Genomic DNA, 26,598 nt, shown 5'->3' with positions numbered 1-26,598 from the left:
GGACTCCACCTTCATGACCTAATCGCCTCTTAAAGATCCTGCCTCCTGATACTATCACCTTTGGGGGTTAGGTAGCAGTGTGCTTCCTTCCTCTGCTCTCTCTCTACTCACTGGAATTCTCAAAGCTCCTGTCAGGGGCACCTGGGTGGTTCAGTTGGTTAAGCATCTGACTTTTGATTTCGGCTCAGATCGTGATCTCATGAGTTTGTGAGTTTGAGCCCCACGTTACACTCTGTATGGACAGTGTGGAACCTGCTTGGGATTCTCTCTCCCTCTCTTTGCCCTACCCCCCTCCTTGAAAATAAATAAACTAAAAACAAAATCTCCTGTCTTGGTTCTCCTCTCTTTTCATTATACATAAACTCCCAAGTAATTTCACCAACCCCATGGTTTTCATCATCTCCTGTTGACTCTGAAAAATATATCACCAGCCTGGACCCTCTCCTGATATCCAGACTCAAATATTCAACACTCTATTGGATATTTTCATTTGAACATATTGGTTCCTCAAAACTATCAAGTTCCAAGATAAACTAAGTATCTTTATTCTCAAAAGTTCTTTTGTGTTTCTTATCTGAGGGAGTGATACCACCCAATTGCCAAAAATGGAGCTGTAATGTATTCTTTCCTCTTGTCATTTCCCACAGTCTAGGTCACTAAAATCTATAAATGTCCTCTCCTAAATATCTCAGATTTCTCCTGTTTTCCCTGGCACATCCACTATATTATATCAGTTGCTGAATTCATGTATGATTTTGTGAAGAAGGGAAGTGAATAGATAGTGTTTTTCTTAGATGTGGTATATACTCTGTAGGTTGGGTTAGACACAACATATTAACATTCCCATTTTTCTTCTTTTTGCAGAGCTTTTGTGAATACAATTTTAAGACTATAAATTATATTACTTTGAGTAAGACACACCATTTACCTATTGTTGTTATATTCCCTGCATTAATTCATTGTTCCACTAACATTATATGAAAGTGTTCACTCTTTCCAATCCTAAATACTATCAGTTTTTAGCAATCTGATGGGCAAAATGCTATACTTCATTCTCTTAAAGTCATATTTTCATGATTACCAATAACTTCCAGCATTTTCATGCATATATTATAGTTTTCTGTTTTTTTATGTGGATTAAAACATATATTTTACATGAATTACCTGTTTTCATGATTTGTTCATGATAACGTAATAAAATTTAAATATTTCTACTGAGTTGGAGGAGCTTTTTATGTGTTAAGCATATGAACCTTTTCTGGGATGGGGGTAAAAGGTTTTCCTTTTACTCTGCCACATGCCTCTTAAGGATATTTATGTTATCTTTGTCATCCAGAAATATTTTGCACATAGGTTTTTTAATAGAAGTAGAGTTGAAATATGTTGCATTAGTTTCAGGTGTACAATACAGTGATTTGACAGTTACATGCATTATACTATGCTCATCATGACAATCGTTAAACCATCTGTCACCGTACAATATTGCTAACTATATTCCCTTTGCATGCCTGTGACTTGTTTATCTTCTGACTGGAGTATGTAGTTTGACTGTGGTCTCCCGGTCTTTTCCTGTATGCCCCCACAACATTGTCTAATTAGTCACTCTTTCGTGGTCCTCTTGCCTTCCTCTGGGCTCCAGGTTATTCCAGAGTTATCTTTTACAACATAAATCAGTCTGTTACTTCTTGCTTAAAATCCTTTGGTAGCCTCCCATTGTCTACATTGATTTTAAAGTACATATTGATTTTAGTACAGCAAAACAGATCTTTCGTGATCTGGTACCTTGCTGCCTTTCTGACTCACAGCCTCTCGCTCATCCCTACCAACCACATGAACCCACCAGTGTTCACGTATGCCACGTGTAGAGCTCATGTCATAGTCCCCTTTGTCTGGAGCACCTTTCCTCTTTCCTTGTCCTCTTAGGGATTTCCTACTTATCATTTCAGGCTCAAGCACAGTTGATTATTCCTTTCTTTTTTTTTTTTTTTTTTTAATTTTTTTTTTCAACGTTTATTTATTTTTGGGACAGAGAGAGACAGAGCATGAACGGGGGAGGGGCAGAGAGAGAGGGAGACACAGAATCGGAAACAGGCTCCAGGCTCTGAGCCATCAGCCCAGAGCCCGACGCGGGGCTCGAACTCACGGACCGCGAGATCGTGACCTGGCTGAAGTCGGACGCTTAACCGACTGCGCCACCCAGGCGCCCCCGATTATTCCTTTCTTTATGCTACCATACGATGTATATTCCTCTCTTGTACTGTTTTCCCAATTCTTGCTATAATAGTGTATCTGTAGTCTTATTTACTTAACAGCCTTCTTTCACATATATCCATTCTTAACTTAAATAAAACTATTCAGAAAGGAAATGTTTGATCTCTACAGTAAATGGACATGCAGTGCTTTTTTCGATAGCTATGAGAAAACATAAAAATAAAAATATAACTACTACAAAAATCTAACAATTGCCCATGTGAAATCAATGAGCATCAGTGGCAATGCACATGTTACCTTTTGGAGCACACTGCTTAATTGTACAACTTACCAAATTATCCAAAGATTTATAGACCATGGTACAATTATGGCTTACAAAAAGATATAAATTTAAAAGAGTTTAGACGAATTTTTAAATAATCACATTTTTTTCTAGTTATCACCATAATAAAAAGCATTACTTTTAACCTTGTGCAAATGGAGTAAGTCTTGGTTGACTATACCTCAACTGAATTCTAAACAGAGTGTGGTGGAAACCCTTAACAGTGTTTCTTAGCCCCTCTTTCCTCTGGCCTTTGTCTTAATTCAGGAGGGAAAGTATTAAATACAGATAAAAGGAAATGAGATCAGCAGGGCAATGAAAATGGGATGTTGTGCCTTAGGGGGCAGATGTTGTCGTGAAAAACTCTGTCAGGCTGAGTTTGTTAGATTATATGGTAGGATGAATGTGAACTTGGAATAAAACACAGAATTATATTTAGATTTGAGAATGGTCAAGGACTATTGCTAGGCTAGACCTAATTACATGTGTCATTTGACTTTGTGGCACTCTATACTCACAAAAATCTCCAACGGATGCCTTATTTATCTTAAAAGTTTAAATATACAATTCACATTGCTTTACATTATTCTCTTTTGTTCTTTTCATTGTAGTTGCTGATTTGTGCATTTATCAGAAATGCAGGAGCAGTAATCTAGTTTCAAATGCTTTGATTTGTTGAAAATGAGTCAACATAAAAGCTGAACGTTTAATAAATTGAGAGCTGGAAACAAAGAAAATTACTATTTAAAACTTTTCAAATTTGTTACATTTCACATCCCAGGATTTCAAAGTACCAGTTTTTTACTAAATGCATAAAAGTGCTGCCAATACTAGAAATTTCAGAGAGAATAGTAAGCCTTAACTGGTAGTATAAAAATAGAACTTCATGACCAGTAATGAAAGGGTGTTTATTTCTCTGAAATGTATAATTTTAGTTGTTCCTTTTCAAATTACAACCGGATACAAAAACCTTTTCATTCAGAAAGGATGTTATTAAGTTTTCCTTAAAAAAAAAAAAAAGACCTGAAAGATGAATGCAATAGCTTATTAACATGATTCTATAGTTTAATGAGATGAAGTTACTGTTTAATTATTTATCCTTTGTGTTGATTTTATTACTATTCACCGTTCGTGATCTTGGGTTGTGATAAAGGCATTTATTTTAGACAATGCTGAAATTGCACTCGTGAGTCCATGAGCTATTGGACTGATAATGGTGTCCTTTTGTTCTGTTATCCCATCTGCGATTTCAGTTTTTCTAGACTTCTAGCTGAACTTGGAGATCACATGCCGGTGAGGCTTCCCTTCCTTCACTGAAAGCTGTCTGACATCCTCAGTGGTCTTGTTGAGTCCACTCAACTGCTCTGTCACAGAGGCCAGTGGGGGCACTTCAGGGGGCCATCATCCCTGTCCCCCAAATTATACACAACACAACGGTGTGTTTTTTTCCTTAGAGAGGAATTCCGTAGCTTCCAGAAGATTCTTGAAGGGTCTGTTAATTTTAAAAAGTTTGAAAACTATTCCTGTAATACCTCATTTTGTTGTCATTTAGAGTCCTAGAGCAACTCTTTCCACATTGTTTGACTCTAAATCTTTTGATGGTGATATTGATCAAATTTCTTTTTTAACATATTATGATATAATACATACAACTTAATATTTATCACTTTAACCATTTGTAAGTGCATCATTCAGTGTCATTAAATATATTCACAATGTTGTGTAACTATCATTACTAGCTATATCAAACACACTTTCATCTTTCCTAATAAAAACTCTGTACCCATTAAACAAAACTCCCTCCCCACACCCCAGACCTTGTTAATTTCTATTCTACTTTCTGTCTCTATGAATTTTTTCAGTTCTAGCTAGACATCTCATATAAGTGGAATCGTACAATATTTGTCTTTCTGTGTCTGGCTTATTTCACTAAACCTAATATTTTCAAGGTCCATCTATGTTGTTAACATATATCAAATTTCATTCATTTCTATGGGTGAATAGTATTCTTTTATGTGTATATACCACATTTTGTAATTCATTCATCATTGATGGACACTTGGGTCATTTCCATCTTTTGGCTATTATGGATAATGCTGCTGTGAACATGGGTATACAAATATCTATTCACATCCCTGCCTTCAGTTATTCTGGATTAATTCCTAGGAGTGGAATTGTAGGGTAGACCTCTTTTTTTTTTTTTTTCCAACGTTTATTTATCTTTGGGACAGAGAGAGACAGAGCATGAACGGGGGACGGGCAGAGAGAGAGGGAGACACAGAATCGGAAACAGGCTCCAGGCTCTGAGCCATCAGCCCAGAGCCTGACGTGGGGCTCGAACTCACGGACCGCGAGATCGTGACCTGGCTGAAGTCGGACGCTTAACCGACTGCGCCACCCAGGCGCCCCAAGACCTCTTTTTATTAGACTAAAAATCTAAAATTAGTTTCTTCTTTTCACCATCAAGAAAAGCTTTTGCCACACTATTCAAAGTCCATTGTTATTCCCTAATCAATTTGCTGTGTGTAAGTTCTCTGATATGAATCCACCTGAGTAGTTAACACCCCAGTGTTGTCTTGTCATACACTTAAAAACAAAATTCATCAAAGAAAAAGATAGTTTCTTTACAAGTTTATAGTTTCCTTTCAGTATAGATTCTGTAGATATTGTTCTCTTGCACCATGCATGACACATAGAGAATATTTCACTTCATGATCAAGATATCCTAGACATATTTCCATACAGGTTTCAGAATTCATTTTGCAAATTACTTGGAATGGCACCTTTCACCAACGAACAGGAATAGAAAATAAAGACACGTCATTTCCCTTGTGGAAATGATTATTCTGGACACGGTGCTAATTTGCCAACGCTGAAAAAGTCAGTTTTGTTTATAAAGACCTTGACATATCCACAGAATTGAGAATTTTAAGTAAATATCATGAGCTTGTGTTTGCTGGTCCTTGGGGTAATCACTTAATTCAAGTTCCTCCAGAGTTCTTTATCCTTAGAAATCATATTAAAAGAATGACATTAGCAAGGTGTTGGAAGATAGGAGAAAAAAAATCAAAGATGGATTTATAGTTGGAGCTCAGACTGAGGGATTCATTTTCATAGAGGTATTTTGTCATTTCTCCTAAACTCATCCTTATGTCCATCAGAGAGGCAATAGAGAGGGAATGGAAATATTCCTTTGAGACTCACAGTTAATTATCCTAAATAATGTGGTAGGGGCTGCCTGTTAATGGGAATGGAAATCAAGTAATCTGGGGAACCTGCAGTGCCCACATCACCTCTCACGCTTCGTGCTGTCAGATGTGCTCCAGATTAGCTTATGTTCTTTAGATTTGCCCATATTCTGGAGAACAACATAAACACAGAATTGAAGCTTTTGGAGGTGTTCTTATTCATGTGTTTGAATACTCTCTATATCTCTGCCAGGTGGATTTCTGGATCCCAGAATTGTTCAGACAGAGCAATATAGGGTGATGGTTTAAAGCGCCCCCCCATGTTGGGAGTCAGGCCCATTTGGAGCTGATTTCCAGCCCTGCCACTTATTAGTTGTGAGCCTTAGATTAGTCACTTAAACATCTGAGTCTCAGTTTCCTTACCGTAACACATTTTTAGAAACTTTTTTTTAATGTTTATTTATTTTTGAGAGAGAGAGAGAGACAGAGAGAGACAGAGGAGGGGCAGAGAGAGGGAGCCACAGAATCTGAAGCAGGCTCCAGCCTCCAAGCTATCAGCACAGAGCCCAATGAGGGGCTCAAACTCACAGACCGTGAGATCATGACCTGTGTCGAAGTCAGATGCTCAACCGACTGAGCTACCCAGGCACCCCTACCGTAACACATTTTTAATAACACCTTGCATGATTGTTAAAAGAACCAAGTAGAATAAAATTTGTAAGTTCCTACCATTATTGAATGGCCTCTTTGTTCTCATCAAGTAGTGAGTACCTTGCATACATGCTGTCCCTTGTTGGAACAATAAATAGGCCAGTATCATGTAGGCCTTGAGTTATCACTCAGGCAGATTACTCCAAGAGTTTCTCAAACAGCATCAAATCACACCTCACCCCCCACCTTCAATTCATTCTCCAAAATGTGTTTGCAGTGACACTTGAAGGAGTTTGACCATCTTGTTTCCCTACTTGAAATAAATCAGTATCATCTTATCACCATCAGGTCTATGTTTACTTGCCTGCTGGCCAGACTCAAATGTCACTTCTAGATTCCTTCCTGGATACCTGCACATAATGTCGCTGCAAGCTTACCTGATCGCCATAGACACAGAGCTCTGGCTCCCAGTGAGCAAGAAGTCTCTTTCATTTTCTGTATGAAAACACCAAGCATCTATCCTGGCCTTCAGTAGCTCTCAACTGATATTTACCGAATCAATGACTAAATGCATGTCAGTCCTTTGAGAGTAATTAGCATGTCTCCCCCTGTCTCTTGCTCTTAACTTTTTCTTCACATTAAACCAGAGACACATATATTAATATACCTCAGTGGACCCAGCTGCCCACAGGATCAGTCCAAGCTTGGCTTATACTCAGCTGGTAAATTGAACACATGGGTTCATCCCTCCTAAAAAAAACATTGAAATCATGGTAGAACGTACAAAGGATGAGTCAGTCTCACAAATACAGAGACCTGGAATAGGGATATCAGCAAACCAAAAATTTTCACCCAATTTCTGGGTGACTCAGAATGCATGGGTTCACATGGCTGGTTAAAGCAGAAAAGAGGGACTCCCGGCTCAATGTATGTAGAATGAAACAAGCGTAAGGTGAACCGGGTTTTGTGTGTGTGTATGTGTGTGTGATAAATCTATCAGATTAAGCAGCGGGAGGAGGGGCAGAATCAGATGACCGAGGTCACTAAGAACTGAGGACCAGCAGCTCCTGTTTACCCCTCCCTCTTCCTCTGCTGCTGCATGTGCAGTGCTGGCATTTGCCCATTGATTGTCTTTCCCAAACGATTTCCCTGCCTTCATGATTTATACAGATTCTCTCCAGTAAACTCCTTTTATTCTTCAAAATGCCACGTGCACATCTTGGGAGTTCTGGGGAGAGTTGGGAGGTCCACAACCCCTTGGGATTCCTTCTATTAGAATGCTTAACGCATGATGTTACAATGTCTGTAGCTGCTGTCCTCATGGACTACAAGCTTCCTGAAGAAAGGAATTGTATCTTATTCATATTGTATTTCAGAGCCTGGTCTTATGCTTGCAATAGTGTAGGTCTTCAATAAATGTTGGGTGGAAGAATGAATGAATGACCAGGACAATGTTCTGTGCTTCTTACAGATCTGGCCTCCCTTTGCAGATTATGCTACAGTTGGTTTATAGTTTTCCAGATACGTCTGAGTATACGTAGGGCTAGGCAGGGAGTGGGCAAGTTACCCAACTGAAATTATTGATTTTCAAATTTATTTACATAGTAATATCGACAACAATAATAATACCATTTGTTGATTATTATGTGACCGTCACTGTGCTGTAAACTTTGTGCAGATAATCGTGAATTCTCATAGCCACTCTATACGATAGCTGTTATGTTTCCACTGTAGTAGTTCCCTATAGCTACTGTAACACATGATTACAAAGTCAGTATCACTGGGTGCAAGTCAAGCGTGAGTAGAGCTAGCAACACTCCTTCCAGAGGCTCTACGGGAGAATCCATTCCTTCCCTTTTCCAGCTCCTGGTGGCTGCTGGCATTCCTTGACTTGTGACTGCATCACTCCAAGCACTTCTTCTGTGGTCACAAAGCCTCTTCCTCCTCTGTGTCAAATCTCCCTCTGCTTCCCTCTTGTAAGGACATATGTGATTGCATTTAGGGTCCCCCTGGGTAATCGCCCTATCTCGAAACCCTTAATCAGATCTGCAAAGACTTTACCATACAAGGTAAAAATTATAGCTCCAGGGATTAGGACACAGATCTCTTGCTCTCTTTTTGTTTTTTAAGTTAATGTATTAATTTTTTGAGGGGGGGGTGGTGAGAAGGGAGGGGCAGAGAGAGGAAGAGAGAAGATCCCAAGCAGTCTCTGCACTGACAGTGGGGCTCCAACTCATGAACTCTGAGATTATGACTTGAGCTGAAACCAAGAACTGGACGCTTAACTGACTGAGCCACCCAGTCACCCCAGGACACAGATATCTTTGTGTGTGTGTGGCGGGGGGGGGGGGGCATTTTTTCAGCTCACCGTACCACACTTTGCAGATTTGGAAACAAAGGGATTAAGTTCACTTGCCCAAGTACACACAGGCTTTAAGCAGCGGGGTCTGGATTTGAATTTGCATCTATTTGATCTCAGAGTCTGTCTCTCTGTCCCTTCTTCTCTCCCTCTATCCTTAAATAATGAGTAATAACCCCAAGACACTTGCATTGTTGCTTTATTCTGAGTCAAGTTTAAATGTAAAAGCCCCGCGTTCAGAATTCAAAGAACAGGCTGTACCGGGAGAAATCACTGATGACACAGGCCCTCACTCTAGGTTAGCTTAACACTTGCATTTATTTCCTTCATTATGGAAGCAGGCAGTGAGGTGTTGAGGAGAGCAGGCTGAGAGGGGCACACTCCTCATGGGGATGGGTCAGTATCTCATTACTTTGGCTGCTGCTGACTCTAAGCTGGTGTGTCAGGGGCCTCTGCCAGCAGGATTTCCTTCTGCCTGGGAAGCTGGAGTCACTTCCCATTCTGTGTGTTGCAGTCTGCTCGAAACCTAACCCAGTTGCTCCTTTACAGATGTGGAGAGGCAGAAGCCCAGCCCAGCCGCCATGGTAGAATTTTCTTTTTGAAGTTTATTTATTTATTTTGAGACAGAGAGAGAGAGAGAGAGAGAGAGAGAGAGAGAGAGAGAGACAACAAGTGTGGGAGAGGGGCAGAGAGAGAAGGAAAGAGAGAACCCCAAGCCGGCTCCCCATGTCAGCACAGAGCCTGACGCGGGGCTCCATCCCAGGAACCATGAGATCATGACCTGAGCCAAAACCATGAGTCGGATGCTTAGCTGACTGAGCCACCCAGGCGCCCCTGTGCTAGAATTTTTACTGTGGGCCTGAGGACCACAGCTGCAAGGAGTATTGGTCCACTGGCTTTTATTTAAATTCAAACAACTTTTCACATTACTCACCTTTTAGGTATAAATATGCTTTTCCCTTCTCAAAAAATACTATGTTCAAAACCATACATTTTATATAAAAATATTTATAATATTTCTTATTAACAATGTGTTTAACATACTGTGGTGAAAACACTCTGCCAAAACAAATTCACTTGAAGGGAGTGACGAAACATCTTTGCAGAATATTTAAATCACACGAGTCATACTTGTACATATTCAAACAATGCAAAGGCGGATAGGACATTCCTTCCTTAGAGGTAACCACTGAAAGGTGAATAATTTGGGGTGCATCCTTCCAGTCCTCTGTTTATATAGTTTTACATGAGTATCTAATATATTTGTTTTTATTTTCAATACATGGGATCATATTTTGACTACTTGTTCTTTTTTTAAGAATTTTTAAATTTATTTTGAGAGAAGATGTGCTCTCATGTAAGCTCAAGCAGGGGAGGGGCAGAGAGAGAGAGAGAGAGAGAATCCAAAGTGCAGAGCCTGACATGGGGCTTGATCTCATGACTATGAGCTGAAATCAAGAGTCAGAAGCTTAACCAACTGAGCCACCCAAGCACCCCTTGACTACTTGCTTTTTAAAATTAACAGTGAACTTTAGAAGTGTTTACAGATGAACTTAGAAAAAGTTTTATAGTATCCCAAGATGTGGATATATAATCCCATAATGTATTTACTCCCTTATTGGACATATTTTAAATGGTGCTTTTTCTGTTATTAAGACAGTGCTATGACAGGCATTACTTTACGTGTAGCTTGAGTGTTTTTGTAACAATACACAGGGGTGGATTTTTGAAAGTGGCATACTCTTTCCACTGTAGCAAAAATGGAAAGATTGGTACAAAGCTAGCCAGATTTGAGCCAGAGAGCTCCTCTGAGATCTCAAAAGTTTTAAACTCTGCAGCCAGAGTTCATACTATGCTATAGATGAGGTCTTCTGGCAATTATACTTTCTCACAAAGCTCCTTGAGGGATGTCTTCAAGAATTCATCTTCCGGTCTTTCCCACATGCCCGTTGCTGCCCTTGAAGCTGATTGTGGCTCTCTTCGTGTTACTAGGATAACTTCATATTTCTATTGCTTCCTTTCATGGTGTATTAATTATGATTTTGTTTGGCTCTAACATAGCACACTTGACTGTAATGACTTTGCCAAGTGGGTTCAGTTTGCTTACACAGGAACAAATCCAGAGGGTGTTGTACAGATCTGGCATGACAGCTCCATGACACCACTGGAGACCGGGCTTCCTCTGTCTTCCTGCTCTGCCATCCTTTGCATCTCTCTTATCCTCATGGCTGCAAAATGGCTGCTTTGCCTCCAGGCATGGCATCTGCATCCTAAGCTAGAACATGGGAGGGGCAATGGGCAAAGGACAAAGACAAAGTCTGTATGCCAGCTGAGGCTGTCATTTTATAAAGAGCTTTCCTGGAAGCCTCAACCAGTGACCTCTGCTTACATCTCTCTTTCCAGAACAGGAATACATGGTTTTTCTGGTTGCAAAGTTTCAGCGGAGATGAGAATATTTAACAGGGTTCTTTGTGACCAAACTGTGGGTTTGGTTAATAGAAATGGAGGGAAGAATGGAGATTGGGTAGAAACAAGCAGTGCCATACTTGGCGATTCAGGTGAAAATGTCTTGAATAAAGCCCTAAAAAGGTGGAATATTCATCACTGATTCTGTTATAGGTAAAGGCATTAAAATGCATGGTATATATAACACTGTAACAATAATATTGCAAATAAGAAATTACCTCTTCTACTGTGCTAGAAAAAAAGAATCTTTTTCATTTTTCTACACTTCATTCTGGCCACACTGAATATATGCACTTGTGATTTTTTCTTTCATACCTTCTACATGCATACAGTCTAGGATAAATTAAATTTAATATTCTTTACTTTTTAACTTTCTGTAAGTATTTTAATACGCTGCTGCCCAATTTTCTAAATATTCATGTAAAAGAATTAGAATTGGGCTGCCTGGGTGGCTCAGTCGGTTAAGCATCCGACTTCGGCTCAGGTCACAATCTCACGGTCCGTGAGTTCGAGCCCCGCGTCGGGCTCTGGGCTGATGGCTCAGAGCCTGGAGCCTGTTTCCGATTCTGTGTCTCCCTCTCTCTCTGCCCCTCCCCCGTTCATGCTCTGTCTCTCTCTGTCTCAAAAATTAAAAAAAAAAAAAAAAAAAAAAAAAAAAGAATTAGAGTAGATTCCACTAGTTTGATTTATTTATTTATTTATTTATTTAAATCCTACAATGTTATATATTTAGATATTTTCCTTTTTAAAAAGATAATGTTACAAGGACTTTTTTCATATATCACTTTTTATTTCTTTAGGACTCATCCTTTATAGACACATTTCAATAAAATGAACTATGGTTGAAGTATATGAGCATTTTTATGATTGTCAGGAAAGGCACCATGCTATTTTTGGGAAAAGTTTTTACCAAGTTATATTCTCATTATCACTGCATATGCGTATCCCTTTTATCACATTAAAAAAAGAAGAAGAAGAAGAACGAAATGAAGGGAAACAAAGGGGAGGGGGGGGGGGGTAGGAGTTGTCCAGGATTGAATCAGCCCTGCCCTCTTGTGGTAAATCTTAAAATTTCAATGCAGGCTTTTTCTTTCTCAAGGGCTTGTGTTCAGAATGTTGTGCATAATGCTGTTGTTAGCCACTGATCTTTTCAAATAAAAGTGGGGACCTCAGTATTAGTTTTACAGACTCAGAGAACAGGAATAATTTGGGCTTGAAATCCACAACAGTACCCAAGAAACGACCTACAATAGATCTGTATGGGAGCAGATAAATTCTTGTTCTGTTGATTAGGAACTGGTGGTATTGCTTGGGAAGCAGTCTTCTGAAGGGGACAGTCCTTAAATGATGATTTAAAGAAATGGAGAATATTTGGTTTAAGACTGATATCTATATGTATATCTATATCTATATCCATGTCTATCTCTATCTCTCTATCTCTGTCTCTATATCATCTATCTATGGAGAGAGAGAGAGAGAGAGAGAGAGAAAGAGAGGGAGAGATCCAGAGGAAACAAAGCCTAATTATTGTACTTTGCAAGTGAAGAGACAGAATCATAGCACTTAGGGGCTTTCCTAAATAAAAACTCCAGTAAATAACACAGAGCCCGTAGTTGCTCTGTTAGCCCTGGCTTTTGCTACTGGACTCCATGGTCTTTCTGTTAGATTTCTTCTTAAAGAGTATGAGCACCAAATGAGATAGTATCTGGGGAGTGCTTTGAGAAATATTCAGTACAAGCACAAGCAAGCAGAATTATTAGTAGATATAGCAGAGAGGCTACAGCAAAGTGTGATTTATATCTGTGGCAGAGTTAGTTTGCCTAAAATCCCTGAAATGGCAGAATTCAAAAGGTTTTTAAAAAATTCATTTTGGTCCACTCATCTTACTGGTAGAATAAATACATCAGAACTAATACACATGTAGTGCTTAACATAGTGCTGGAGCATAGCATTGATCTGAAACTGTTAAATAATAATCACTACCCCTGTATGTTTGGCCTGTCCTACATGTTTTACGTATATTAATTATATATTAATTTTTCAGTCATCACAACCACCTGATGAAGTAGATCTTATTTTTTAAATTAATTAATTTATTTATTTATTTATTAATTTATAGAGAGCAGGGGAAGAGACCAAGAGAGAGGGAGAGAGAGAGAATCCCCAGCAGGCTCTGTGCTGTCAGAGTGAAGCCCAACCTGGGGTGCAGGCTCACCAACCATGAGATCATGACCTGAGCTGAAATCCGGAGTCAGGTGCTTAACCAACTGAGCCACCCAGTAGATTCTATTTTTAATTCCTTTTTATGAGGAACCTGATGCCTGGAGGGGTTAAGTAACTTGCTATGATCACACAGCTTTAAGTGGCAGATCCAGGATTTGACTATAGGCAGTCTTATGGTCTCCCTAAACTACCTTTAATGACATCTAGTGCTCAGACTAGAAGCCCATTTCCTGGCTACTATTTAACACACTGTATCTTCTCTGTTATGCATGGCTCTATCTTATGCTGGAAAATAGGAGAAGGTCTCCTCAGATCTTTTTAGACAAGTAACAATGTAACTTTATGGAGAGTCCATTTATTATAAAAATGAAGTGTTACAGCAGAAAAGTAAATATTTAATTTGTTTCCTTTAGTCATAGCAGTGGAGAAAGAGATATGCCAGGATCTTTTTCTTCTCAATACCAGAGGGGAGACGATGTAAAGAGACTCCTTTTTCATTAAAAAGTCAACTAATGTTTACTGAGTGTTTTTTTTTAACATAAGGGCTGAGTTTACCTTGATGAGTAAGGTAGATGGGGTGTCTGCCCTCAAGGTACTTAGATTTTTGAGGAAATGAGTGTCTATTAACTGATCACAAGGGCAAATGTGATAATTGTAAGAAAAAAAAAGGGAGAATATATGGCAGAGTATAACACTGACCCATCTTAATATAGAAAGTGAGAGAAGGTTTCCTAAGGAAGTGACATTTCAGGAGGAAGAGCACTTCAGGAGGAGGGAATAAGGTGTGCAAATACTGTCACAGGAGGGAATATGACCCCCATAAGGAACTGAAAGATGACTGTGGCAGGAGCATTGGAGAGCAGGAGAATACAGGTGAGATGAAATGTAGGTGATGGACAGATCGCACAAAGTTTTTTTCGATCTGTGAATGGTTTTGATCTTTCTCCCAAGAGCAATAGGGAAATGATTAAAAGGCTTCAAGCTTGTTTTTGGTTGGGGGGTGGGGGAGGTGGGGAGTGGGGGTGTGTGTGTCAATCTTGCAATAGTCTGAAGAATGGATTGGAAAGAAGCATTGGTAAGAATTTGGCTAGGAGATGCCCTTTTAGTGGAAGATAATGTTTTGGATCAAAGTAGAGGCAAGGCAAAAAAGTAAGTGGAATTAATAGATATTTAGGAGGTAAACTTGAGAAAATTTGGCAATGGAACAAATATGGTAGATGGCAGAAGGAGATTGTCAAGGAAGCCTTCAGGTTTCTTGGAATGCAACAGATGGTACCACCCTTCATTGAAATAAAGAATATGGGAAGGATGGGGATGGGGGAACAGAGCTCCTTTTTAGACTTCAAGTGTTAAATATAAGGAGGTAGTTGTGTTCATGAAACTAGAATGTCAAAGAGATAGCAGGAGATAAAAACTTGGTCATCAATGAAGCACAAAGAATCATGGATGAAATTGCCTAGAGAGAGTGTGTAGCAAGAAGAGGGGCTGGATGAGTCTAGAAGAACTCTACTATTCAATGGCCAGAAAAAGGAAAGTGAGCTTGCAAAACAGACAGAGGAACAGTTGAAAGTCAGAGAAAAACTAAGAGTGGTGTCACAGAGGATGCAGAACGAATATTTTCAAAAAGAAGTAAGTAATTAGTTGTCAAATATGCTAAAAGGCCAAGAGAAGTAACACTGCAAATGTCCATTGGATTTAGCTGCATGAGGGTCTTAGATGATCTTAGCATGATGGAAGCCAGATTGGATGTGTTAAAGAGAATAGGTAAGGAAATGGAGATGGGAGAATAGAACGGTAGCTGAATTAGTCGAGGTTCTCCAGAGAAAAAGAACCAATTATATTTAAAATTCATCTTTATATGAAAACCTTTATTATAAGGAATTGGCTCATGTAACTATGGTGGCTGACAAGTCCAAGGCCTGAAGGATGCAAGCTGGAGACCCAGGAGAGCCATGAGTATACTTCCAACCCAAAGGCTGGCACTCTCCAGACCCAGGAAATGCTAATGTTTCAGTTAGAACTTGAAGGCAGGAAAAAGCCAGTGTTCCCATTTAGAGGCAATCAGGCAGAGGAATTCTTTCTTGTTCAGGGAATGGGGTCAGCCTTTTTTGTTCTATTCAAGCCTTCAACTAATTGTGTGATGCCCATTCATATTAGGGAGGGCAATCTGCTTTACTCAGTCTACTGATTTAAATGTTAATCTCCTCCAAAAACACCCCAACAGATACACCCAAAATAATGTTTGACTAAATATCTGGCCACACCATGGCTCAGTTAAGTGGACACAAAAAATTCTACTGAGAGACCAAATAACAGGAGAATGGAAAATACGCACTAGGTTAGTTGACATGGAAGAGAGATGGAATCAAAGTCATACCAGAGATAGCTGAAGAGTGACTGAGAGGTAATGACCTATAGATGCTTTATTTGAGAAGTTTTGCTATGAAGGAGAGGAAAATGGAATGTCAAAGTTACAGTCTCTTTCTTTCTTTTCTTTCTTTCTTTCTTTCTTTCTTTCTTTCTTTCTTTTTTCTTCCTTCCTTCCTGCCTTCCTTCCTAATAGCAGAGGATTAAAAATATTTTGAATGGGAAGATCAACCCAAAATAAAAGAGATAATAAATATTATAAAGCTCTTGAGAAGTAGGAGTGGATGAGATCCTTGCCTTTCCTTTTCCATCTTCCTGTCAAATCTCAATCCATAATACCAGTGGGAACACCTGGGACTCTCACTGGACTAAACATTGTTGTCATGATTTTCATCACCACCATCCTTAGCATCATCAAGAAGCATTGCAAATTTCCAAATGGCATAAGGCATAATGTTCTAAAGCTCTAGAAGAGAAACATAATTTTTGCTTTATCTGCTCTATTTCAAACCCTGGCTGGAAGGGATAGTTCAGCCTGGTCTGCCTTAGACAGCATGCACACAGCTGAAGGAAGTACAGAATTTTTTGCTCATCTGTGAAAATTTCTTTCTTCATTCCATGTACCAAGTTGACACCATGTTCAGGAATAGTGAAGATCATAAAAACCCATTCTGAAGATGTTTCAATTTAAAATATTAAGAGTTGAACCATTAGGGATTTCTGAACCTTGTGCTCAATGTTAAAAATTTGTATAAATGGTAAAATTTGCCTTTATTTTGTTTAATCCTTTTGCTTTCAACATTTATTGAAGAAGCATTTATGGAGCATTTATCAGATGCTACCAGTATGCCTGGCAGTCTAGGAATAGAATGGTGAACAAGAAATGCTTCCTGCTTTCAAAGGATTTGCAGTGTGGTATGACTAAGATAAATACAAACTAGTAAATAAGTCACTTACAAGTAATAGCATTAGTCATGTTGAGAACATGGTGTCACATAAGCACACAGAAGGGGTGCTTGTCTTGGAGGGTCTGGGAAGTCTCTTTTTGAGATGTAATTTGGAAGTTGTGACCTGAAAAAAATGATTAGAGTCCTGGTGAAGTGAAAAAGGAGGGGAAAAAAAGAGATTTTTTTCTTTTTTCTTTTTCTTTCTTTCTTTCTTCCTCCTTCTCTCTCTCTCTTTCTCTCTCTCTTTGTTACAGAGAGAACAACCTAGGCAACCCAGGTCATGGGGGAGGTAAATCTTGGTGCATTCAGAGTCACCTCAAATTTAGCACAAAGTGCAAGGGAAAATGGCAAAAGGTGAGGATGAAGTAAACAGAGGATAGTTCAGGAAGGGAAGATCCAGCAATAACACTAGCAAATACTTCTCTAGTGCCTAGTTGAGCTAGGCTTTATGCATAACAATTCACTTAATCTGTATAAATGCCCAAAGGTAAGGAATATCATTGTCTCTACCACATAGAAGAGAAGTATAGTAAGATGTAGCAACTTACCCAAAGTCACACTAGTGACCAGTCATGCTAGTAAGGGTGGAAGAGGAGCTTAAACAGTCTGTTTACAGAGTGTGCTCTGACTACTACACCACACAGCCTCTCAAGGATAAAGCCTTGGGAGAGAATCAGACCGTGTCCCAAAGCACAGCAGTGATGTGTAGCCAGAACTGTGTTTTGGAAAGATCACTGAAGGTACTCTGAAAAAAAAATAATGCATACGAGCAGGTCTGGAAGCAAGGGAAGAAGTGGAAATCAAAACCAGGAAATCTCCTGGTTGGGAGGAGAGGAGAATGGGAAACCTAAAAATGTAACCTTAAGTAAGTAAAGAAAATGGTGAAATTTCAAATATTCTGTTGGATATTTGAATGATTAGTGTGCAAATTCAAAGAAGATGCCTCTTGGACAGTGATATCAGCAAGATGGCTAAATAAGACATCTTTCACTAGTATCCCCTCAACAGTTTGGCATCCATCCACAGACAAAAGTACCTTTGAAGAGAGCTGTGGGATCCGGGTGGGAGATTGTGAAACCCTGGTGCAGTCCAAGAATGAGGAGAGCTGTTTTGTGAGGATAAGTCTATACCCAGGCAGTTGACTCACTGACTTTAGTCTTAGCTATAGACCTAGAAGCAGCTCTGTACTCCTGAGGACTCACCTACAGCTCTGTTTGGCTTTGGGTTCTGTCACCAGCACCTCATGCCAAGGAACCTAGGAGAAGTCTTACCCAACTATAATAGGCAAAGAGACCTCAGTCCCAGCTGTGGACTCCAAAATGACCCATGAACCAGCTCCAGCCCCTCGCAGCTGCAGTCTGGGAGTCCCTGGGGAAAACCAACTTAGTCAGTCATCCACAGATGAGAAAGCTTTTGTGAAAGTCCAGAAGTCTAGTGGAGAAGTTATGGCATACTGCTGGAGCAAACAATCTGAGATTGGATGTGTTGGAGAGGATAAGAGGGAAAGAATCTTAATGACTCTACCAAAAAAACTGTTAGAACTAATCAACAAATTCAGTAAAGTTACAGGATAAAAAATCAACATGTAGAAATCAGTTTTGTTTCTATACACTAACAATGAAATATCTGAAAAAGAAACAAAGAGAACAATCCTATTGTTAGCCTCAAAAACAATAAAATATGTAGGAATGAATCTAATCAAGGAGGTGAACTTCTGTACACTGAAATCAATGACTTTAATGAAAGTAATGAAGAAGATACAAATAAATGGAAAGATATCCCATGTTCATTGAAAGCATTGATATTGAAAGCATTAATATTATTAAAATGCACATATTATCCAAAGCCATCTGTAATTTCTTAAATTTTTTTAAATGTTTATTTATTTTTGTGAGAGAGAGAGAAGACAGCACAAGCAGGGAGGGGGATTGCAGAGAGAGAGGGAGACACAGAATATACAACAGGCTTTAGGCTCTGAGCTGTCAGCACAGAGCCTGATGCAGGGACTAAACTTACGAACCCTGAGATCATGACCTGAGCCAAAGTTGGACACTTAACCAACTGAGCCACCCAGGCACCCCAAAGCCATCTGTAATTTCAATGCAATCCCTATAAAAATTCCAATGGCATTTTTCACAGAAATGAGAAAAATCAATCCTAAAACTTGGATGGAACCAGAAAAGACTCTGAATATCCAAAGCAATCCTGGGAAAGAACAAAGCTGGAAGCATCACAATTTCTGATTTCAAACTGTATTACAAAGCAATAGTAATTAAAACATTCTGGCATTGACACATAGATTAATGGAACAAAATAGATAATCCAGAAATAAACCCATACATATATAGTTAACTAATTTCAACAAAGGCACCAAAAATGTACAATGGGGAAAAGATAGTCTCTTCAGTAAATGGTGTTGGAAAAACTAGACTTCCACATGCAAAAGAATGAAACTGGACCTTTATCTTACACTATATACAAAAATCCCTCAGGATGAATTAAAGACTTAAGGGTAAGACCCCAAAACTGGAAAACTCTAGAAGAAAATGTAGGGGATAATTTCCTTGACATGGGTCTTGGCAATGATTTTTTGGATTTGACACAAAATGCAAACAACAAAAGCAAAAACAAATAAATGGGACTATGTGAAACTATAAAGCCTCTGCACAGCAAAAGAAATAATCAACAAAATGAAAAGATAATCTATGGAATGGGAGAAAATATTTGCAAGCCTATATATCTGATAGAGAGTTAATATCTAAAAAATATAGGGAATTAATATGACTCAGTAGCAGAAAACTCAAACAACCCAATTAAAAAATGGATAGAGGACCTGAATAGACATTCGTATAAAGAAGACATAAAAATGGTCAACAGGTACATGTAAAGATGGTCAACATCATTAATCATCAGGAAATGCAAATCAAAAATTCCAACTACATATCATCTTACACCTGTTAGAATGGCTATCATCAAACAGACAAGAGATCACAGGTATTCTTGAGGATGTGGAGAAAAGGGAACACTTGTGTACTGTTGCTGGGAATGTTGTTACAGCCACTGTGGAAAATATGGAGGTTCTCAAGGAATTAAAAACAGAACTATCTTATGATCCAGAAATTCCACTTCTGGGTATATATGCAAAGGAAATTAAATCAGGATATTGAAGATATATCTGCACACTGATGTTCATTGAAGCATTATTCACAATAGCCAAGACATGGGAACAACCGAAGTGTCCACTGATGGATGAATACATAAAGGAGATGTAGTACACACACACACACACACACACACACACACACACACCCCATAGGAATATTATTCAGCCATAAGAAAAAGGGAAATCTTGCTATTCATGACACCTTACATGGACCTCAAGGACATGCTAAGTGAAATAAAAAGAGAAAGACAAATATTGTATGATCTCACTTATATTTGAAATCTAAAAAACCAAACTAATAGAAACAGAGAGTAGAATGGTGGTTGCCAGGCACTGGGGGGCAGTGGAAAAATGGGAAGATGTTAGTCAAAGGGTACGAACTTCCAGTTATAGGAAAGAAAAGTTCTGAGGATCGAATATACATCATGGTGATTATAGTTAATAATACTGTATTATACCCTTGAAAGTTTCTGACAGAATAAATATTAAATGTACTAACCACACACACAAATAATGATAATTATGTCAGGTGATGGAGCTGTTATCTAGTCCTACTGTCATCACCTCACAGTATCTACATGTATCAAATCTTCTGTACACCTTAAACTTACACAATGTTGTATGTCATTCTATCTCAACAAAGTTGGAAAACACTTCAATAAAGTAGACATATCTTTGTTTAGCGATGCCCATTAATAATTCTTTGGATCTACAAACGTAGGCCTGGGGCTTTGGTGAGAGGGGGCAGAAGGCAGTAAATTGCCACTGTTCTGAGTGACAACCCAGCAGGAATAAGAAGTATGTACATAAACAGAAGGGCAGTGGTGAGGCGGAGACAGGCCATCAGAGACTGGTGATTTTAGAGACCCTACAAAGGAGCAAGCCAGTGAGGAATTCCCTGCAGAGATGGAGAATGGTGGATACATTTTGGGAACTCCAATGTCCACTCTCAATTTGAAGTTGGTGTACCTTCTGTGGTATCTTCACTCCTGAACTCTCAGAACTGGTCTGGCTCCTCCTCCTGCCTTAGATCAGTAGTGCTTGGAGAAGAAAGGAGGCATGGGCCGGGGTGGGGGGGGGTGGGGGGGGGGTGGGGAGGAGGTGTGAGGCTGAATACAGTCTTGGTGGTAGAAGGTGCAGGGAGACCTGACTCGGGTGACATTCTGGAGGAAGGGGACCCTTGAAAGATGGGAGGCCAGCATCTGGGTGACTTAAGCAATAACAGTCAAGAGTTGACAATCATCCTGGTAGAGGAAGTGAGAGTTTCTTTGGCAAAACAGAACAGAAGCTTGTAAATTATTTTAGGGAATAGTTGGTTTGAATAGTGCACACAGGCTTAAAAATTTTCATTTTAATGAGAGGCAAAAAATGAATGAAAATATGAGAACTAACATCAAATAGATACACAAGCAACTGTAGTGGCAAAGTGCTGCTTTGGGACATTTTGAATTGCAAAGGAAGGGTGTGATCAGGGCAAAGTTCAGAAAGTGAGAAGCATGGTGTTCTACTCCACGTGGTGGGCTCGATTTTCACTGAAGCTTCAGGCTTTCTTCCATTTTCTCGCCTAGGGCTCACTTGTTTATTCCTTTGTTCTTACTCTTTTTCTTCTTTTTAATGTTTATTTTCATTTTTGTGTGTGAGAGACACAGAGCGTGAGTGGGGCAGGGGCAGGACAGAAGGAGACACAGAATCTGAAGCAGCTTCCAGGCTCTGAGCTGTCAGCACAAAGCCTGACGCAGGGCTTGAACTCACAAACCATGAGATCATGACCTGAGCCAAGTCGGAAGTTTAACCGACTGAACCGCCCAGACACACCCCTGTTCCTACTCTTTTAGTAGGAACCCCAAGGATGCACAGGGATAGAGGAAGGCACCTGTGCCCCTTTACCTGAAAACTCTTGGAGGAAATCATTGGGGAAGAGCAAGCAGTGAGTGGAGGAGAGAGAATAGAACATTCTGAGCAGCAGGATAGGGTTGTTTGTAGTCATAGAGAAATCATGCAAGAGGAGCAGTGAGCTTGGCTTACCCCTGAGTATGGTGGGAGCAATATCCAGCTCATGTACTCTAAAGGACCTACTATGTGCTAGGCTCTGAACTACAAATTTTACACACATTCTCTCATTCTCTCCTCTCAGTTACCCAGTGAGCTGTGCACTATTATCATCCTCTTTTTACAGATGAAGAAATTGAGGTCCAAGGATGATTAATAAGTAAGTTGTTTGGGTTTTTTTTTTTGTAGTTTCAAGTTTTTATTTAAATTCCAGTTAGCATACAGTGTAATATTAGTTTCAGGAGTAGAACCTAGTGATTCATGTCTTGCATAGGAACCCAGTTCTCATCCCAACAAATGCCCTCCTTATTACCCATCACCCATTTAGCCCATCCCCTGCCCACCTCCTCTCCAGCAACCCTCAGTTTTGTTCTCTATAGTTAAGAATCTGTTTTATGAAAAAAAAAAAAAAAAAACAAGAAAAAAGAAAAAAAAGAGCCTGTTTTATGGTTTGCCTCTTTTTTTTTTTCCTGTGCTCATTTGTTAAATTCCACATATGCGTGAAATCATATGGCATTTGTCTTTCTCTAACTGATTTATTTCACTTAGCATAATACTGTCTAGCTCCAGAAATAAGTAAGTTTTTAAAATCACACAACTGGTAATTGGCAGAGGCATTTAATCTCAAATCCTGCTCAGATTCAAAGCTATTCCTAGATCTGTCATATGTGTTGTGGCGTGTTAGATGCACGCCAGGACAGGACAGCAACGTTTCTAGTACCTGCACTTGGAAGGCACACATCAATTTCTTGGGCCCGTAGTTCAGTCTTCAAGTCCTGCTTGAGGTATAGAACACTGTGGTAAATCAAGTCATTCTCGTTTAGTGGCTTGGGGGCCTGAAGTACAAAGATTCAGTCTGTATTGTAAAGACAATGAGCAGATAGGCCAGTACTAGAGTTTTACTCATTTCCAGGGTAGATTATTTAATTCTGTCGCATACTGTGCAGAATTAGGTTTCTGTGCACTTAATTGTTTTTGGTCTCAGAAGAAACTAATCTATGAATAACAACTACGGAGTGCAGCTTGTGAATAATAAAGTGAGAACCTTCATTTTCCAGTTGTTTTATTCCACTGCTGTTCCATTTACATGGGGAGCAAGGGAGCAAGGATTTCAGATTAATTGCAGTACAGCACATTGAATAATGCAGGTCAGTGGCTGCGTTGCTCACGGGGAAATGCTTTTAATGGGTCCTTTCAAAAGTAGATTTTAAACAATGTCCTGAAAGATTCACTTGCAGATTTTTAAAAAGCGTGTCTTAACAAAGCTATTTTGAGGAGATTTTTTTCATTATTGTTCAGTATAAACTACATAAATGCCTTTTACTGATGGCTCAACATTTGAGTGTCTCTCATAAACCCACAAGCCTGGTGAACTAAAATTGGAATCTAGCATTGGAAGTCTAATGCAAGAAGTCTGGGACTGATTGAGGCTACTTTGAAGACCATATTTTAACTATTGTGGCTGAGAACATGGCCTATTGCCTGTACTTTCAAAATCTCCAGGAATACCATACCGCCCGCCCCCCCAACCCTCCCGTTTCCTTTCTTGTTCAGGTTTTCTAGAGCCCTTGCTGGGCTTCCTTCCATCTGCAAAGAGGCGGGAGAAGGTGCTAAAGTCATCTGTAAAGGCTAACGACTTTTATTCCCAGTAAGAATATTCTTCCTTCCTTTACGATCAGCACATGAAAAATAACATTCCGACTTGGTGGTAAACTACCACGGAAAAAGATTAAATCTGTTACCTGGTAAATAAATACAAATAGTTAAAAATGAATTTTTGTTTCATCGTTTGGCCTCTACTAGTTCAGAATTCCACTATCTGGGAAGATTTAATATCAGAGAAGTAAAAGCCCTGTTTCACCACTATTTCATGGGGATTGCTGTCACTTAAAATGAATTTCTTGTACCTTACCTTCTCTTTCTCAGCCAGGATTTAGGCTGCAGGAAGGAGAGCAATAGTTTTAGAGGCAATATGATCATTTAAATGCCATCTCTAAGCTTTGGGTTATTCAGACAAATTATCCAGATTCTTGATTTTTTTCTTTCATGTTTTATGTTTTATACCATTTTTGCCTCACAGACTAATATACTTGGTTTAAAGACTTCTGCAAAAGTGGGTGGTTTCTGCAATTAAGTAGGGTAACAATTAATAACTATATGATTTTTGATCAGATTGGGTCTTTTCTCAAGTTCCCTCAGCCTCATCACTCGTATCTTTTAAAGGATCTTTTTTTTGTTGTTGTTGTTGTTACCCAAAAGGTTTATTTTTCCTTCTCTGTGTTCTCTCTAATACAGAGTTCTGGCCAGCTGTGTTCTGGCCAGCTGTATGACCTTGGACAAGATACTGAACTTGGCTAAGTGGATTGTCCTCATCTATAAAACGAGGACATACTTTGCTGTCTGCCAGAAGACTTCAAGGCTTGAATGAGGCAGCATCTGTGGAGCTCTCTGTGAACTGCAAAGTCTCTTGTACTGTAAAGTGTTAATGAACTGCCCATTCTACTCCCTAATGTATGTACTTTTACCGCTGGTTGTGATGTCACACAATCCACTATCTCAGATAGGCTTCCATTATTTCTTTAATGCACTGCACAGCCCAACATCTGTCCCTGGCTTCTTCGTGTCTTCCTGGAGGGCAGATCTCTTTAGTCTGCTCCTGGCTAAAGGCTATCATCAGAGAAAGTACAACTTGCTTTTTCTGAAACCAAAGACATTTCAGCTTTGAATTCCTAGTCATTATGCTATTTATTGATTGTGCACATGTTTATTGTGCCTATTCTGTCAGACCCTGTTCTCAGCACTGAGATTTGGTCACCTGATGGATGTCTTCTGTTTGCCCCTGCAGATCTGGACTCCAGCCTTCTCCAGTCTGCTCTTTACCCCCAGAGGCTGATCTGTGGGGACTGCTGGCTCCCTTTAGTGTTCAGTTCCAGAAAGGGTCAGCAGGCAGTTGAAGGGATGGTTGGAGGGAGGGAGTTAAGGCATGTATTTTCCAGGCTCCCTTCTAAAGAGAGACCGTGGGCCAGCAGTACCCTTCCACTATAGGTCCTCTCTCTTGTTGTTGGTCCTTTCCAACAGCCTCTCATTCTCTGGGCTCCAGTGCCCTTTAGGCCGAGAAGTGACTCAGGCCCTGAGTGCTGCACTGCTCCTGTGCAACAGAAGTCATGCAGTAGTCCCTTGGTAAATGGTCTCTTATTAAACTTTCTCCAGCTACTCATCTGCTTCCTGCTGGGGCCCTGGTAGATTTAAGCAATAAACAAGATGTAGAAGACCTTGCTCTTTATGGGACTTACATCCTATAGGGGAAGATAGATAATTAACAAACAACAATAAGCAAAATCATAATCATAATAAATAGTGATATTACCTTTGTGAAAAGAAAAGTTTATTTGATAGAAAGAATCTAGGGTGTTGGGCAAGGTACAACGTTAGACAGGGTAGCAGGAAAAACTTTTAAAAATTTTTCTTCAATGTTTATTTTTGAGAGAGAGAGAGAGAGAGAGAGAGAAAGACAGAGTGCAAGTGGGGGAGGGGCAGAGAGAGAGGGAGACACAGAATAGGAGGCAGGCTCCAGGCTCTGAGCTGTCAGCACAGAGCCTGATGCAGGGTAGACTGCGAGATCATGACCTGAGCTAAAGTCAGATGCTCAACCAACTGAGCCACCCAGGCGCCCCAGCAGGGGAAACTTTTCAGAGGAGGTAATATTTAATTTGAGATCATATTGACAAAGTGATGAGGGAGAATAAAGTGCAGGCAGAGGAAAAGCACTGGTACAAAGGTCCTGAGGTAGGAATGAGAACAAAGAACATAGAGAAGGCTGGGGTGGCTAGACATCATGAATTCAGAGTGTAAGGGTAGGAAATAAGGAAATCCTGAAAGTGATCAAGTGTCAAGGCACCCAGCCTAACAATGATAATATAGTAGTATAGGATATTTGGTTAGTAAGGTACATGCTCCAAGATGTTTTGTTACATATACCAGATATTTCTGCCTACCTACCTGGAGATTTCAGAAGGACAACAGATGAATAATAATTTCCCCTCACTGGAAAATACAAGTCTTATTTGTATCTCTGAATTATATTTTTCAAAAATTGCACTGTGTTTTTTACAGGTCAGGGTCAAACATTCTCCATCCCTCCTCTCCAGATTCTTTTTTAAAAAACATGCCTTGGGCTTCTGTCTCAGTCTGCCATTTTCCATCTCTGCGTGTCATCCACATGTCTAGACCTGGGAATGTTTTATGCCTTTTCAAAACTCTCTTCCAGAGAGCAAGCCAGTCATGCTTACAGCTCATTACTTCTCAGATCAAGTTTCCCTTGTGATTTCCCCCCTTTAAAAATGTAGAACCAGTGCCTCTGATACCATGTTTGGGAAGATCAGGCCCCTCACTGCAGGTGTCCGACTCTTGTAAAACTTTCTTATCTCACAACCCTACAAGCCTTGCGGCTGTCTTCACAGTGGTACTGGGAGCCTCCAACACAGCAGCTGAGTCTACAGTTGGACCGCCTACAATGCCCTGATGATCACAGATATGGTGAAGGGGAGCAAAATATACCACTTCAAGATAGGCCTTTTTGGCATATTGATTATTTTGAGCTGGTTATTTTTAAGAGACTGCAGACATGGGAGAAGCACTGAAAATTGAGCAGA

At 39.7% G+C, this 26,598-nt stretch overlaps 1 protein-coding gene across 1 annotated transcript in view; it reads left to right on the top strand.

Annotated features, from left to right (window-relative positions):
• LOC123586621 (translation initiation factor IF-2-like) overlaps window positions 1-25,446 on the top strand; it is a 49,380-nt gene extending 23,934 nt beyond the window's left edge. Inside the window, exons 3-4 of the mRNA XM_045455833.1 lie at window positions 22,032-22,106; window positions 24,242-25,446. The gene's annotated coding sequence lies outside the window, so the exon portion shown is untranslated. The remainder of the gene's footprint in view (window positions 1-22,031; window positions 22,107-24,241) is intronic.
• The last annotated feature ends 1,152 nt before the right edge of the window (window positions 25,447-26,598 follow it).

This window comes from Leopardus geoffroyi, chromosome C3 (genome assembly GCF_018350155.1).
Source record: "Leopardus geoffroyi isolate Oge1 chromosome C3, O.geoffroyi_Oge1_pat1.0, whole genome shotgun sequence".
NCBI lineage: Eukaryota > Metazoa > Chordata > Mammalia > Carnivora > Felidae > Leopardus > Leopardus geoffroyi.
Note: the sequence above shows the minus strand (reverse complement) of the source record. Positions and strands in the feature narration are given on the sequence as shown.